The sequence below is a fragment of the Capra hircus genome, chromosome 20, assembly GCF_001704415.2.
Source record: "Capra hircus breed San Clemente chromosome 20, ASM170441v1, whole genome shotgun sequence".
NCBI lineage: Eukaryota > Metazoa > Chordata > Mammalia > Artiodactyla > Bovidae > Capra > Capra hircus.
This window is the reverse complement of record NC_030827.1, coordinates 34,759,878-34,776,375: the sequence shown is the minus strand read 5'-3', so window position 1 is coordinate 34,776,375 and position 16,498 is coordinate 34,759,878. Positions and strand designations below refer to the sequence as shown.

Here is a 16,498-nt window from a genome sequence, read left to right as displayed (position 1 = left end):
TGCCAGGCTCCTCTGTCCATGGAATTTCCCAGGCAAGAATCCTGGAGTGGTTGTCATTTTCCTTCTCTAGGAGATCTTCTCAACCCAGGGATTGAACCAGGGTGTCCTGGATTGCAAGGCAGGCAGATTCTTTATTGCCTGAATGACCAGGGAAGCTCTGAGGACTATGGGCTACCTTTATATCTAAGCTTGGTGAATACGAATATGAGATCAATGGACTAAAAGCTATGAATGAGACAAAATCTGTTTATGAAAAAGAGGCGCTTCAAATGCTGAATAGTTGAAAATTCTTCTTTTAAGCTTTTGGGGAATAAATCTCCTCCTCTTCTTCCTTCTCAAATATTGTAAAACACCAAGGGGTGAGAAGATGACATTGAATTTTAAGAGTGAAACAAGGTAATGATCAGCGTGAAACAATGAAGCAATGTCCTGGGACTTGAAAATCATGCATGCTGTTAAAGATTTGGGGATGAGATAGAGTAAAAATACCCAGCACTGCCAAAAGATGACCTAACCCCAGAGATAGACTACAATAGTAGCAATGTGATGAACTAATGGTAAGAATACACCCAGCCTGGAAAAATAAGTGAGTAAGTGTTAGTCGCTCAGTTGAGTCTCACTCTTTGTGACCCCATAAACTTTAGCTTGCCAGTCTCCCCTGTCCATGGAATTCTCCATTCAAGAATGCTGGAGTGAATAGCCATTCCCTTTTTCAGGGGATGTTCCTGAGCCAGAGATTTAACCCAGGTCTCCTGCATTGCAGGCAGATTCTTCACTGTCTTAAGCCATAAGCCACAAGCCACAATATATGGTCAATTCAGTTCAGTTCAGTCACACAGTCATGTCTGACTCTTTGAGATCCCATGGACTGCAGCACGCCAGGCTTCCCTGTCCATCATCAACTCCCAGAGCTTGCTCAAACTCATGTCCATCGTGTTGGTGATGCCCTCCAACCATCTCATCCTCTGTCATCCCCTTCTCCACCTGCCTTCAATCTTTCCCAGGATCAGGGTCTTTTTGCATCAGGTGGCGAAAGTATTGGAATTTCAGCTTCAACATCAGTCCTTCTAATGAATATTCAGGACTGATTTCCTTTAGGATTGACTGGTTTGATCTCCTTGCAGCCGAAGGGACTTTCAAAAGTCTTCTCCAACACCACAATTCAAAAGCATCAATTTTTCAGTGCTCAGCTTTCTTTATAGTCCAACTCTCACATCTATACATGACTATTGCAAAAACCATAGGTTTATACTAGATAGACCTTTGTTGGCAAAATACTGTCTCTGCTTTTTAATATGTTGTCTAGGTAGGTCACAACTTTTCTTCCAAGGAGCACATGTCTTTTAATTTCATGGCTCCAGTCACCATCTGCAGTGATTATGGAGCCCCAAAAATAAAGTCTATCACTGTTTTCATTGTCTCCCCATCTATTTGCCATGAAGTGATGGGACCAGATGCCATGATGTTAGTTTTCCGAATGCTGAGTTTTAAGCCAACTTTTTCACTCTCCTCTTTCACTTTCATCAAGAAGCTATTTAGTTTTTCTTCACTTTCTGCCATAAGGGTGGTGTCATCTGCATATCTGAGGTTATTGATGTTTCTCCTGGCAATCTTGATTCCAGCTTGTGCTTCCTCCAGCCCAGCGTTTCTCATGATGTACTCTGCATAGAAGTTAAATAAGCAGGGTGACAATATGCAGCCTTGACGTACTCCTTTTCCAACTTGGAACCAGTCTGTTGTTCCATGTCCAGTTCTAACTATTGCTTCTTGACCTGCATACAAATTTCTCAGGAGGCAGGTCAGGTGGTCTGGTATTTCCAGATCTTGAAGAATTTTGCAGTTTGTTGTAATCCATACAGTCAAAGGCTTTGGCATAGTCAATAAAGCAGAAATAGATGTTTTTCTGAAGCTCTCTTGCTTTTTCAATGATTCAATAGATATTGGTAATTTGAACTCTGATTTCTCTGTCTTTTCTAAATCCAGCTTGAACATCTGGAAGTTCACGGTTCACATACTGTTGAAGCCTAGCTTGGAGAATTTTGAGCATTACTTTACTAGCATGTGAGATGAGTGCAAATGTGCAGTAGTTTGAGCATTCTTTGGCATTGCCTTTCTTTGAGATTGGAATAAAAACTGACCTTTCTCAGTCCTGTGGCCACCACTGAGTTTTCCAAATTTGGTGGCATATTGAGTGCAGCACATTCACAGCATCATCTTTTAGGATTTGAAATAGCTCAACTGGAATTCCATCACCTCCACTAGCTTTGTTCATGGTGATGCTTCCTCAAGACCACTTGACTTCACATTCCAGGATGCCTGGCTCTATATGAGTGATCACACCATCATGGTTATTGGGGTCATGAAGATCTTTTTTGTATAGTTCTTCTGTGTATTCTTGTCACCTCTTCTTAATATCTTCTGCTTCTGTTAGGTCCATATCATTTCTGTCCTTTATTGTGCCTATCTTTGCATGAAATGTTCCCTTGGTATCTCTAATTTTCTTGAAGAGATCTCTAGTCTTTCCTATTCTGTTGTTTTCCTCTATTTCTTTGTATTGATTGCTGAGAAAGTCTTTCTCATCTCTCCTTGCTATTTGGAGCTCTTCATACAGATGGGTATATCTTTCCTTTGGTCCTTTGCCTTTAGCTTCTCTTCTTTTCACAGCTATTTGTAAGGCCTCCTCAGACAACCATGTTGCCTTTTTGCATTTCTTTTAATTGAGGGTGGTCTTGATCACAGCTTCCTGTACAATATCACAAATCTCTTTCCATAGTTCTTATATCTATTAAATATTTATCCAATAAATGAAAGATTCTTTATATCAAGGATTCTAAATTGGGATTGTAGGAGGATGGGGCCATATCCCTGGGGATAGAGTTGATTAGAATCATAAGTCTTTGTCGGATCATTTTTTACTACATACTATATTTCAGAAATTCTAATATATACTTAGGGTTGTGTTTTATATTTTCTGTCCTCCTCCTCCCAACTCCCACACTAAAGCAGTGATAAGCTCACGTGTTTAGGGTGGAAAAAGCAAATCCTGACAACCAGTGTCCTGCATTATATGAAGAAAGAATGTACATGAGAGGAATACTTGCTGGAAACAAACCAGAAAGAAAAATGTCCTTTTCTAAATATAGAGCTTTGGCTACCCTGGTATCTCTGTAAAATAAGCTTGTTTCTATACATATACCTTCACCTCTATTTCTTCTTTTTTTAATTTAATGTATTACCTTTGACTGTGTGGATCACAACAAACTTAAAGAGATGGGAACATCAGACCACCTTACTTGCCTCCTTCTACACGATGAACTATTTTTAACACTAACCATGAAATTAAGCAAATAACATTAGTGCCCAGAAATGATAATAAAAATTCTATTATTGCTCTTTATAAATATATTTTACTTATATATAATTATGACCATAAAAACATGAAAAATAGAATAAATACAACCATACTGAAATAAAAAATTAAGGGCTGATATTTTAAAATTACATTGATTCATGTTTTGAAACAAATACATAAATATTTATAACCACATATCACTCTGTCACACTGATAAATAACATTACTGTGCCTGTTTTCAATTTCTAATTTCCAAAAAATTAAAGTGACTTCATGGAAATGATTTTTCTTTGTGTATTCATTTTTAACAGAAAGCACAGTCAAATTTGTTCATACCTGATGGAGGAACAATTTTTATTAATTTTAATTTCAAGGTTTTTCTTTCACATGCAGTAATAATTATATAAATCATCATGTAGTTCAAAGACAGTTTAAAGAGTTCCCATAGACCAGCACCCGTTTTCCCCTATTAACAAATTACTTTATATATTTGTTACAATTAACAAACTAATATTTAAGCATTATTTTTAACTAAAGCACAAACTTTATTCAAATTTACTTATTTTTTTAAACTAATGTCCTTTGTTAGGAAAAGTTGTAAGCATAAGAATGTTAGGGATACATCCATAAAACTGCCCACTTTACAATACATTCAGGAAGCTGCAAGACTGTCATGTCTGTTTAGATCAATTTTAGTGGCCTTCAAATGATCTATTCACCAAAAATCATAATTTCTGTATATAATTTGGAGAAGTTTGAGATCTAGTATTATGTATTTATGAGTTTAATTTAAATAGTCAATTTGAGTGGAACAAGATGGCAGAATAGGAAGACCCTGAGCTTATCTTCTTCTACAGATACACCAAAATTATAGCTACTTATAGAAAAAACAAGCTATGAGAATGGCATGAATACTAGCATAAAAGATTCCCAACTGAAGAGAAAAAAAAAAGAGACACAACAAGATAGGCAGAAGGAGTAGAGATGTATCTAGTCAGGACGCACATTCTGAGGTCAGTGACTCATAAATGGAAAGGATATCACAACTGCAAAGGTCTTCCCTAAGGAATAAGGGGTCCAAACTCCATATCAGGCTCCTCAACCCAAGGGTTCTGCACAAGGAAATGAACCCCTTGTGCTATGAAAACAAGAGGCCTACATGTGGATTATAGTAAACAGAAACTCTGCTTTTTTGCCTTCAATCAACAAAAATTTAATATTTCTCATTGTTCTAAAAAATTATTTCTCATGATTCTGTGAATTGGCTGGGTAATTTTGGCCTCAGCTCAGGCTGGAAGATCTAGAGGTTCCCTACAGTCACAAGTCTAGTACTTGGCTCAATGACCAGGCATCCCTCATCTTCCAGTGGGATATCCCAGCTCCTCCCCACAGAGTCGATTGCAGAGTTCCCAACAGCAAGAGGCAAGAAGCCCCAACACACAAGTACTTTTCAAACCTTTACTTGCATCAGGTTTGCTAGCATATAACATGCCAAAGCCATTCACATGGCCAGCTTAAACTTTGAGAACTGGAGAAATGGCCTTCACATCTTTATTTTTTTTTGGTCTTGAATGTAAATTTGTTTTACATTTTTACTGCTACTGCTGCTAAGTCGCTTCAGTCGTGGACGACTCTGTGCGACCCCAAAGACGGCACCCCAGCAGGCTCCCCTGTCCAATATACAAGGTGGAAACCCACTGGGGTTTAGGAGACCCCCCTCTTACTTGCATGTGTGCTAAATTGTGTCTGACTTTTGTGATCCTGTGAACCATAGCCTGCCAGGCTTCTCTGTCCGTGGGATTCTCCAGGCAAGAATACTGCAATGGGCTGCCAAGGAAGCATGCAAAAATTTCACATGCTTTGAGTCCTACAACAGAAGAAAGTGGTCAGGGCAACTTTGCTTGAGAGCCTCCCACAGAGGCAAGAGGCAATGGGACAGCCCCTAGGGACTGAGGCACTAGTGGCAGACATTCTGGGGACCTTGGATTCTTTTTATTTCTTTTGCTAGCCTGAATGCTATGGCTGTTGTCCCATCTTCTTAAATTTACTGAGATTGTTTTGTGATCTCTCACGAAAATATTCCATGTACACTTGAAAAGAATATGTATTCTGCTACTTTTGGATGGAATGTTCTATACATATAACTATTAAGTTCATCTGGTCTAACTTTCCATTAAGGCCAATGTATCCTTTTTGATTTTCTGTCTAGATTATCTGTCTACTAATGTAAGTGAGGTGGTAAAATTTCCTACTGTTGTATTTCTGTCAATTTCTTCCTTTCTGTCTGTTAATAAGATTTTAATAATAAAAATCTCTTGCATTTTTATACATAAATAATGAAACATCTGAAAAAGAAATCAAGAAAACAGCTCCCTTTACAGTTGCATAAAAATATAATATACCTGGGAATAAATCTAAGCAAAGCATTGGAGCATTATTTACAATAGCAAAGTTATGAAAACAACATGTGTCTACTGATAAATGAATGGATAAAGATGTGATGTATATATATAGTGGAATATTACTCAGTCATAAAAATGGAATTTACAACAACATGGATGGCAGAAAGGGCATTATGCTAAGTCACACAAAGAAAGACCAATTACTATATTTTATCACTTATATATAGACTCTAATACAGAAAACAAATGGATAAATAAAGCAAAATGAAAAGAGATTCATAGACACAGAGGAAATACAGGTGGTTGCCAGAGCAGGGAGGGTGTGGATATGGGCAAAATAGGTGAGTAGAATTAAGCAGTACAAACGTCTAGTCATAAAATAAATGTCATGGTGAAGTAATATACAGCATTAGCATTATGGCCAGTAATACTGGAATAACTTTGTATGTTTAATCACTATGCTGTATGCGTGAATTTAACATAATATTGTACATAATATTTTGGGGGATCTCCAATATCACTGCAGATGGTGACTGCAGCCATGAAATTAAAAGATGCCTACTCCTTGGCAGGAAAGTTATGACCAGCCTAGATAGCATATTAAAAAGCAGAGACATTATTTTGCCAACAAAGGTCCATCTAGTCAAGGCTATGGTTTTTGCAGTAGTCATGTATGGATGTGAGAGTTGGACTACAAAGACAGGTGAGCCCTGAAGCTTTTGAACTGTGGTATTGGAGAACACTCTTGAGAGTCCCTTGGACTGCAAGGAGATCCAACCAGTCCATCCTAAAGGAGATCAGTCCAGAGTGTTCATTGATAGGACTGATGTTGAAGCTGAAATTCCAATACTTTGGCCACCTGATGTGAAGAGCTGACTCATCTGAAAAGACCCTGATGCTGGGAAAGATTGAAGGCAGGAGGAGAAGGGGACGACAGAGGATGAGATGGTTGGATGGCATCACTGACTCAATGGACATGAGTTTGAGTACACCCCAGGAGTTTGTGATGGACAGGGAGGCCTGCAGTCTATGAGGTTGCAAAGAGTTGGACATGACTGAGTGACTGAACTGAACTGAACTGAACTGATTGTACATAAACTTTATTTCAATTAAAAAGAAATTTGAAATGAACAACAACACCACAGTGATTGTAAAATTAAAGAAACATGTATTCATTTCTTAGTCTTGAAATGAATATATGACACCAAGTATGCATATTTGGGAGCTGATGTTAAATTGGAATTTCTTCAAATTGTGTAAAACATGGGGTCGCAAAGAGTCGGACATGACTGAGCGACTTTCACTTTTGAAAACACAATACTCATTAAAAAGATAAGCAATACAAATGTGTCAATTTTTACCTTCCTTATTCAACAATAAAAAGGACAATTTTTTAAATTTAGAACTTAGAGCAATAAAAAACATTTTTCCCCCTAAGAAAGAGTATTGTATCTCTTACGTTGTTTCGAATTGCTAGCCAAAACAGACAGACATTTAGTTGACTTTAGTAGTATCTTTAAATCTACAGACAATCCCCCGTCCTGTCTTCGACTACGCCTCTCTAACCATCCACAGCTCTACACTTGGTCTATCACTGGATATGTCAGTCCTCATAGCACCTTAACTACAAATCTTAGCTTCTTTCAACTGTTTTCTTAGGACATCCATTTACTCCAATCCAAGAAAGCATTTTCCTCCCTTTTTTACTTTAGTATAACAGACAGATAAAATTGTAAAATATTTGAAATGTACAATGCTATGATTTGATATACATATAATCCCCTTAGGTTAGTTAATCCATCCATAATCTCTTACATTTATCTTATTTTTGGTTTGTGAGAAACTTTAAGTTCTACCCTCTTAGCAAATTTCAGTTTTACAGAAACAGTTATTAACTATAGTCGTCATATTTTACACTAGATCCTCAGAGCTTTTTCACCTTATAGCTTAGAGTTTGTACTTTTTATCACCCTTGCCCTATTTCCCCCACCCCTCCTAACTCCTGGCAATCACTCTTCTGTTTCAATGAGTTCACACTATTTTTTTTTAGATTCCTCATATAATTGATGGCCTGGGGTATTTGCTTTTTACTATCTGCCTTATTTCACTTACTATAACAGTCTTCAGGTTTATCCATGTCATTGCAAATGATAGGATTTTCCTCTTTTTTAAGGCTGAATAAAATTCCACTATCAGATTTTAGCTGTACTGATGATGTGATGTATTAAGGGCAGGAGTGCACAGTTGGATTTCCTGTTGGTGCCAAGGCTGTCATTGCCCCATCCACCCATCTTTATCCTTTCTCAGAAGCAACAAATTCCTATCTCCCTTTGTCACTGCATGCATGGCAATGCCCCTCACCACCCCGCTTCCCCTCCACTGCCAAGATTACTACTGATTGTTTTAACAAATGGGTGTCCCTCCATCAAAGAATTCTACTAGGGACTGACAAGAAGATGTCATTTTATCTATTTTGTTACATAAGTGATCAGATTATATATAATTTTTTTCAAAGAGTAGGTCATTTTTTCCCAAAGGATTTTAGTTTTGAGAATATAATGTATTGGTAGTCATCATTAGTCAAGCTCATGACTTGTAGCTAGAAAAGCATAAACACTAGGAAACAAATTGGCTTCTCATTTTTAAAAAGACTCATTGGAAGCCTAATTTCACAGCATGTCCCAGGTGCTTAAAAACTATTATGCTTAAGGTTTTGTCATTGATTAAATCCTTTTATTAACATTTTGAGGAAAGTAAAGGAATGGTAAGAATTCTTTTAAGTATACATATATTTGCATAATTGTCAGCAATTATTAATAAATGCTTAGCTATCTTTTCCTTTTAACCAGATTGCATAGAATTTTATGTGAAACTTTCCCTCATAGTTATTGCTTCTAAAACTTTAATAATGCCTCTTGCTTTTTTCTAACCTTTCTGCATTTAGCATTCTTTGTAGTTATTTGATTAGCTATGACAAAATGGTAAACCTATACCTATAAATATTTTAAATATTTTTACTGCTTGTAACATTTAATAACTATATTTTGATTTTAACTGCATTAATTTAGTGGATTGTAATTTGATATAAGTACATTAATTGTCTTCCATGCTAACATTTTGGTTATTTCCTATATACAACCCACTTTCTGCTTTCACTGGAAGCTGAATGGGGTTTTTCTATTTTTGTTTTTATTGTTACTGTTCCCCAAGGCTTTCTTCCTTGTGTTTTTCTTGGGTAGGCAACATCTTGCCATGAAATATTTGAGCCATGACTGAAGTAAACCCACATGCTACTTGTTAAATGAGTTTTTTTAATGAAGTATTCGGTTAACATGAAAAAAAGAGGATTTCTAATACAGTGCTTCACAGCCCAATGTCAGAATTATCATAGAGAAATATAATTCTAGAAACATATTTTATATTTGTTATTTGATTTAATCTCAGGAGTTGGTGGTAACAGCCAAGGAAATACTATGCTTTAGGAAGAAGGTAAATGATGTTATTTGAATGCATTTGCTAGTTTTGTGTTTTACATAAAATATTTTATTTTATTCTTTCAACCTTCATAAGTAATGAGGATGTTGTTGTTTATAGATGTTCAAAATCTTTGCCCAGGTCATATTAGTAAGCAGTAATGCTCCTTTCCCCAACTGCTCAAATTGATTCTTTTCTGATTTTTGCAGAGCCCGTGAATGATTAAAAATCATGAAGCACTATGCTTTAGAAAGAAGGGAAATATTTTTTGAATGCATTTGCTAGTTTTGTATTTTGCATAAAATGTTTTATGATTAAAAATTTCAAGACAGTTACAACAGGGGACTAAACTCAGGCCCATCTGAATGCAGAACCACAGATGACTGCAGTGGTTACACTCTCATGAAGCTGGCCCTGCTTGTGAACTTTGAGATGTGGCACTAAAAGGCTGGAAATTGTTGACTTTCTCAAGGGAAAGTTGAGGCTGACGTATGAATGCAGAAGCTAGGGCGCTGAGAAGGCTGTAGGAACATGAGCTCACCAGCTTTAGAAATGTGCAGAAGTCCAGGGAAGCATTTAGACATCAGCAGCTTAGAAGATAAGAGTTCAATACACTTCATTTAAATCTAACAAAGACAAGTACCAAATGCACATTTGGGTTACACCTGTATTAGGACAATCTTCGGCTACATTGTCTTTTGAAATCGCTTTAACACCTTTGCAATTCATATTGAGTCTTTGCCACATTTGCTATTCATCTTTTCCATCTTGTATTAATATTGTCTTATGTCAGGCTGCCATACACAGCAAGGTACCATAGTCTAGGTGGCTTTAAATAACAGAAATTTAATTCTTACAGTTCTAGAGGCTGAAATGTCTAAGATTAAGGTATTGGTTAACTTGGTTCCTGATGAAAACTCTCTTCCTGCTTTATAGATGGCCACCTTCTTGCTATATCATCATACGGTCTTTCCTTTGTACATACAGATGGGAAAACAGAGAGGTAGAAGTAGAGAGGGGTACTTTTCTTCTTTTTACAAAGTCATCAATTCTATCCTATTAAGATCTAATCCTCATGACTCATTTAATTGTAATTACCCCCTAAAAGCCTTATGGAATGAAGCAGGGCAAAGGCTAATAGAGTTTTGCCAAGAGAACGCACTGGTCATAGCAAATACCCTCTTCCAACAACACAAGAGAAGACTCTACACGTGGACATCACCAGATGGTCAACACCGAAATTAGATTGATTATATTCTTTGCAGCCAAAGATGGAGAAGCTCTATACAGTCAGCTAAAACAAGACCGAGAGCTGACTGTGGCTCAGATCATGAGCTTCTTATTGCCAAACTCAGACTTAAATTGGAGAAAGTAGGGAAAACCACTAGACCATTCAGGTGTGACCTAAATCAAATCCCTTATGATTATACAGTGGAAGTGAGAAATAGATTTAAGGGACTAGATCTGAGAGTGCCTGATGAACTATGGATTGTGGTTCATGTCATTGTACAGGAGACAGGGATCAGGACCATTCCCATGGAAAAGAAATGCAAAAAGGCAAAATGGCTGTCTGGGGAGGCCTTACAAATAGCTGTGAAAAGAAGAGAAGCAAAAAGCAAAGGAGAAAAGGAAAGATATAAACATCTGAATGCAGAGTTCCAAAGAATAGCAAGAAGAGATCACAAAGCCTTCCTCAGCGATCAATGCAAAAAAATAGAGGAAAATAACAGAATGGGAGAGACTAGAGATCTCTTCAAGAAAATTAGAGACACCAGGGGAACATTTCATGCAAAGATGGGCTCAATAAAGGACAGAAATGGTATGGACCTAACAGAAGCAGAAGATATTAAGAAGAGGTGGCAAGAATACATAGAAGAACTGTACAAAAAACATCTTCATGACCAAGATAATCATGATGGTGTGATCACTCACCTAGAGCCAGACATCCTAGAATGTGAAGTCAAGTGGGCCTTAGGAAGCATCACTACAAACAAAGCTAGTGGAGGTGATGGAATTCCAGTTGAGCTATTTCAAATCCTGAAAGATGATGCTGTGAAAGCGCTGCACTCAATATGCCAGCAAATTTGGAAAACTCAGCCGTGGCCACAGGACTGGAAAAGGTCAGTTTTCATTCCAATTCCAAAGAAAGGCAATGCCAAAGAATGCTCAAACTACCACACAATTTCACTCATCTCACACGCTAGTAAAGTAATGCTCAAAATTCTCCAAGCCAGGCTTCAGCAATACATGAACCGTGAACTTCCAGATGTTCAAGCTGGTTTTAGAAAAGGCAGAGGAACCAGAGATCAAATTGCCAACATCCGCTGGATCATGGAAAAAGCAAGAGAGTTTCAGAAAAACATCTATTTTTGCTTTATTGACTATTCCAAAGCCTTTGACTATGTGGATCACAAGTAACTGTGGAAAATTCTTCAAGAGATGGGAATACCAGACCACCTGACCTGCCTCTTGAGAAACCTGTACGCAGGTCAGGAAGCAGCAGTTAGAACTGGACATGAAACAACAGACTGGTTCCAAATAGGAAAAGGAGTACGTCAAGGCTGTATATTGTCACCCTGCTTGTTTAACTTATATGCAGAGTACATCGTGAGAAACCCTGGGCTGGAAGAAGCACAAGCTGGAATCAAGATTGCCAGGAGAAATATCAATAACCTCAGATATGGAGATGACACCACCCTTATGGCAGAAAGTGAAGAGGAACTAAAAATCCTCTTGATGAAAGTGAAGGAGGAGAGCAAAAAGTTGGCTTAAAGCTCAACATTCAGAAAACGAAGATCATTGCATCTGGTCCCATCACTTCATGGGAAATAGATGGGGAAACAGTGGAAATAGTGTCAGACTTTATTTTTGGGGGGCTCCAAAACCACTGCAGATGGTGACTGTAGCCATGAAGTTAAAAGACGTTTACTCCTTGGAAGGAAAGTTATGACCAACCTAGGTAGCATATTGAAAAGCAGAGACATTACTTTGCAAAGAAAGGTCTGTCTAGTCAAGGCTATGGTTTTTCCAGTGGTCATGTATGGATGTGAGAGTTGGACTGTGAAGAAAGCTGAGTGCCAAAGAATTGATGCTTTTGAACAGTGGTGTTGGAGAAGACGCTTGAGAGTCCCTTGGACTGCAAGGAGATCCAACCAGTCTATTCTAAAGGAGATCAGCCCTGGGTGTTCTTTGGAAGGAATGATGCTAAAGCTGAAACTCCAGTACTTTGGCCACCTCATGTGAAGAGTTAACTCATTGGAAAAAAACTCTGATGCTGGGAGGGATTGGGGGCAGGAAGAAAAGGGGGAGAACAGAGGATGAGATGGCTGGATGGCATTTACTTGATGGACGTGAGTTTGAGTGAACTCTGGGAAATGGTGCTGGACAGAGAGGCCTGGCGTGCTGCGATTCATGGGGTCGCGAAGAGTTGGACACGACTGAGTGACAGAACTGAACTGGACTGAACTGAAAAGCCTTATCACCAAATATGATTATATTGGATGGGATGGTGGCTAGGGCTTCAACATCTAATATTTTTGGCAGGGGACCAAATTCAGTCTATAGCAAGTTTAAATTTTAAAATTCCAAGTGATGGTTTCTTATTTATCCATATTCAACTTAATGTTGTTTTATTTGGCCCATCTTTCTAACTGGCTATCACACTTTGGGTTTTTATTTCATAGGGTAGACACTCATCTCATGCCCCTACAGTTTTTAGGGAACCCTATCTTCACGTGGAAAAGTTGATGGACTCCAAAATTTGTCCCCTCCACCAACCCTAATCTATGAAGATGGTAACAGGAATAAAGTGTCCTTTCATTTGTCTAGATTTACCTCATTGAAAGGCAGTTTGGACTGTACTAGTGATATTTGCCTGTATCAGAATAATTGTCTATACAGCAGAAGAACTGGCTCTGCTTCATCTATTGTAAGGAGTTGACACTGAAAATCTGCTGTTCAGTTCTTGATGCTACACTTAGAGGGACATTGATTCACTTCCTGCCAGTAGGGATGGTTAGTGGTTTTAGGAGCATGATCGAGGAGGAATAGTTGAAATTCTTAGGAGAAAAGATGTGGGGAACATGTTTAAAGTCCTAGCATATGAAAGAGGAATTAGGGTCATCCCAAGTGCCTTCAGAAGTCAGAGCTAGTATTAATGGATAGATATGAGAGGAAGGCAAATTAGTTTATGAGGAAGAAAATTTAAACAACCAGAGCTGTGCAGAAGGAGTCAGGGGGGCTATTCTTCTGAATCATGAAATAGGAAGCTTTTCTTCACTGATCATATTCAATCAGTGGAAGAATATTTTATACCAGGGTCATTGTCCAAGACTGAATTTGTCCTGAAAGTGAAAGTGAAGCCGCTCAGTCATGTTTGACTCTTTGAGACCCCATGGATTGTAGCCTACCAGGCTCCTCTGTCCATGGGTTTCTCCAGGCAATAGTACTGGGGTTGATTTCCATTTCCTTCTTCAGGGGATCTTCCTGACCCAGGGATCGAACCCAGGTCTCCCGCATTGTAGACAGATGCTTTACCATCTGAGCCACCAGGGAAGTCCTAGGGCAGCGGAATTGTGTTTAAATAGTAGGGAATGGGTCTTAAATTGTGAAGCACCCTCTGGTGCTCTGAGAAGGCTGACTTTCTGTTATAAAGTGCTATGTCAAGACTTCCCTGGTGGTCCAGTGGTTGAGACTTCCCCTTTCAGTGAAAGGGGTGTGGGTTCGATCCTTGGTTGGTGAGTTAGGATCCCACATACCTTGTGGCCGAAACATAAAACAAGCAATATTGTAAAAAAAAAATCAATAAAGACTTTAAAAATTGGTTCACATAAAAAATATTTTAAAAATAAAGTGCTGTGTCAAGGAATGAATACTGTCTGCATCAATTTTCTAGGTATGCCATAACAAAGTGTTTAAAACTAGATGGCATCAAACAACAGAAATTTGTTGTCTCAAATTTCTACAGGTTAGAAGTTCAAAATCCAGATGGTGGCAGGGACAGACTCCTGAAATCTATAGGGGAAAAGAATCTTTCCCTGACTCTTCCTAGTTTCTGAATGCCATCAATCCTTGGCATTCTTTGGCTTGCAGTGTCATTGCTTCAGCCTTTGCCTCTGTTTTCACATGACATTCCTCGTCTCAGAGTGATACCAGTCAGGTTTGCTCATTCTAATGATTTCAACTTAACATCTACTAAGACCCTCTTTCTAGATAAGGTCATCGGTACCAGGGCTTATGACTTCAACATATTCTTTTGGAGGACACATTTTAACCCTTAACAGCATCCCCAGGAGGCTGGTACACTGCACTTTCATACTGGCTTTGTCCCTGCCATGCTCAATCATCTAAGCAATTCAGTTTACCTCTTGGCACTTCAGTTATGCTTCTGTAAAATGAGAGCAATAACTTTCTTTAGCCAAACAACAGGGTCTGATGTGACTACGTAAAGTGTTGAAACATGGACATGTGTTCTCAGAAACCCTCATATGTGGACATGTTTATTTTAACCCTCTTATTATCTGTGCATCTCTAAATGATAACTTTTTTCCCTTGAGCATAATCAAGGAATGCAGTGCTTAATTTCTAACAGATATAACGAATATCAAGAACACTAACTACAAAAGGCCAACAGGCAGGGTCTGCAATAAGAACATGAGAAACAGCACAGCTTTATTTCATTTTGGAGGAATCTGAGAAAATGAACTAACTTAGTCAATACAATCTTCTCAGTCCACATAAAGAAGAGGAAAACATGAGACCTGTTTTGGGAATTTATTCTAAAATTTATGATCTAATTTTTTTCACCATGACAGCCACTTTGTTCCCACAACATCCTATTCAAAGACTTTCTGGTGACCTAAATCTGTCATTTAGTTTTAAAAGTCCATATTTTCCATCCTGTCCTTGATTTCCAGCTACTCTTTGCACTCATTGTTGGCTACCATAAGTGAAAATTTGGAGAGGTGGCAACATGCTTGCAAACAGAGGGGCAGAATGGTCTGGCATTTGAGGAAGGATTTAAAAGAAGTCTAAAACCAAGCAAATTGGAAGAATGTGTTCTCGGTAGCTTAAAGTAATGGATATGAACTGAAAGTGGCAAAAAATAATCTTGAAAAAGAGCAAAGTTAAAGTACTCATACTTTCTGGTTTGAAAACTTATTACAAAGCTACAGTAATCAAGACAGTGTGGTACTGGCATAAGGGTAGATATATAGATCAATGGAATAGATTTAAGAGTCCAGAAGTAAACTATTACATTAATGACACATTTATTTTTAACAAATGTACTAAGATAATTCACTGGAAGAAAGAACAATCTTTTTAAAAAATGACACTGGGACAATGAAATATTCACATGTGAAAGAGTGAAACTGAGGAATCTACCTCACACCATATACAAAAATGAACTCAAAATATTCATAGACTTAAACATAGGAACTACATCTAGAAAACTCTTAGAAGATAACATAGGAGTAAACCTTCATGACATTAATTTTAGACAGTGGTTTCTTTCATATGACACCAAAAGCAAAGATATAAAAGAAAATAACAGCTAAATTGGACTTCACCAAAATTAAAAAGTTTGTCCTGCAAATGATATAATCTAGAAAATAAAAAAACAACCTACAGAATGGGAGAAGATATTTGCAAATCATATTCTGTATCCAGAATATATAAAAAACACTGACAACCCAATACTATAAGGACAGATAACTCAATTAAAAAGTGGGCAAAGAATATTTAATAGACATTTATCCTAAGAAAATATACAAATGGCCAGTGTGCACATGAGAAAATATACAACATCATTAGTCGGTAGGGAAATGCCAATTAAAAAACTACAATGAAATACCTACATATTATAATTAAAAAGATTGATAATCAAGCTTAGTGAGATGAGTGTGTTGGAGAGATCTCTAAGCCCTGATGGTCCAGGATAATTTCATCAGGCATGAGGATCTTAGACCAGAGAAAGATGAATGAAAACAGAGGCAAAAGTTCTAGCCAGCCTGCAGAGGCCAATGCAAATACCCAGAGCATGAATCACTGATCAGACACTTTCCACATGCCTTGTGGCCCAATGAGGGGCCAGGGTCTCAGAAACCAGAGCATTCATAGCCAGCTGATGGAGATGATGGTGCATTTACAGTAGATCATTGAAGGATACAGCTGATACCCAAGCATTTGCAATCAGAACCCGACACTGGAAGAGCAAAGGAACAATCAGGCCAGTCAGGAGCAGGAATCTCTCTTGGACCACTTAATCTGT

At 38.0% G+C, this 16,498-nt stretch overlaps 1 pseudogene; it reads left to right on the top strand.

The window, feature by feature from the left end:
- The window catches only part of LOC102188898, a 43,657-nt pseudogene that overhangs the window by 26,521 nt on the left and 638 nt on the right, over window positions 1-16,498 (top strand).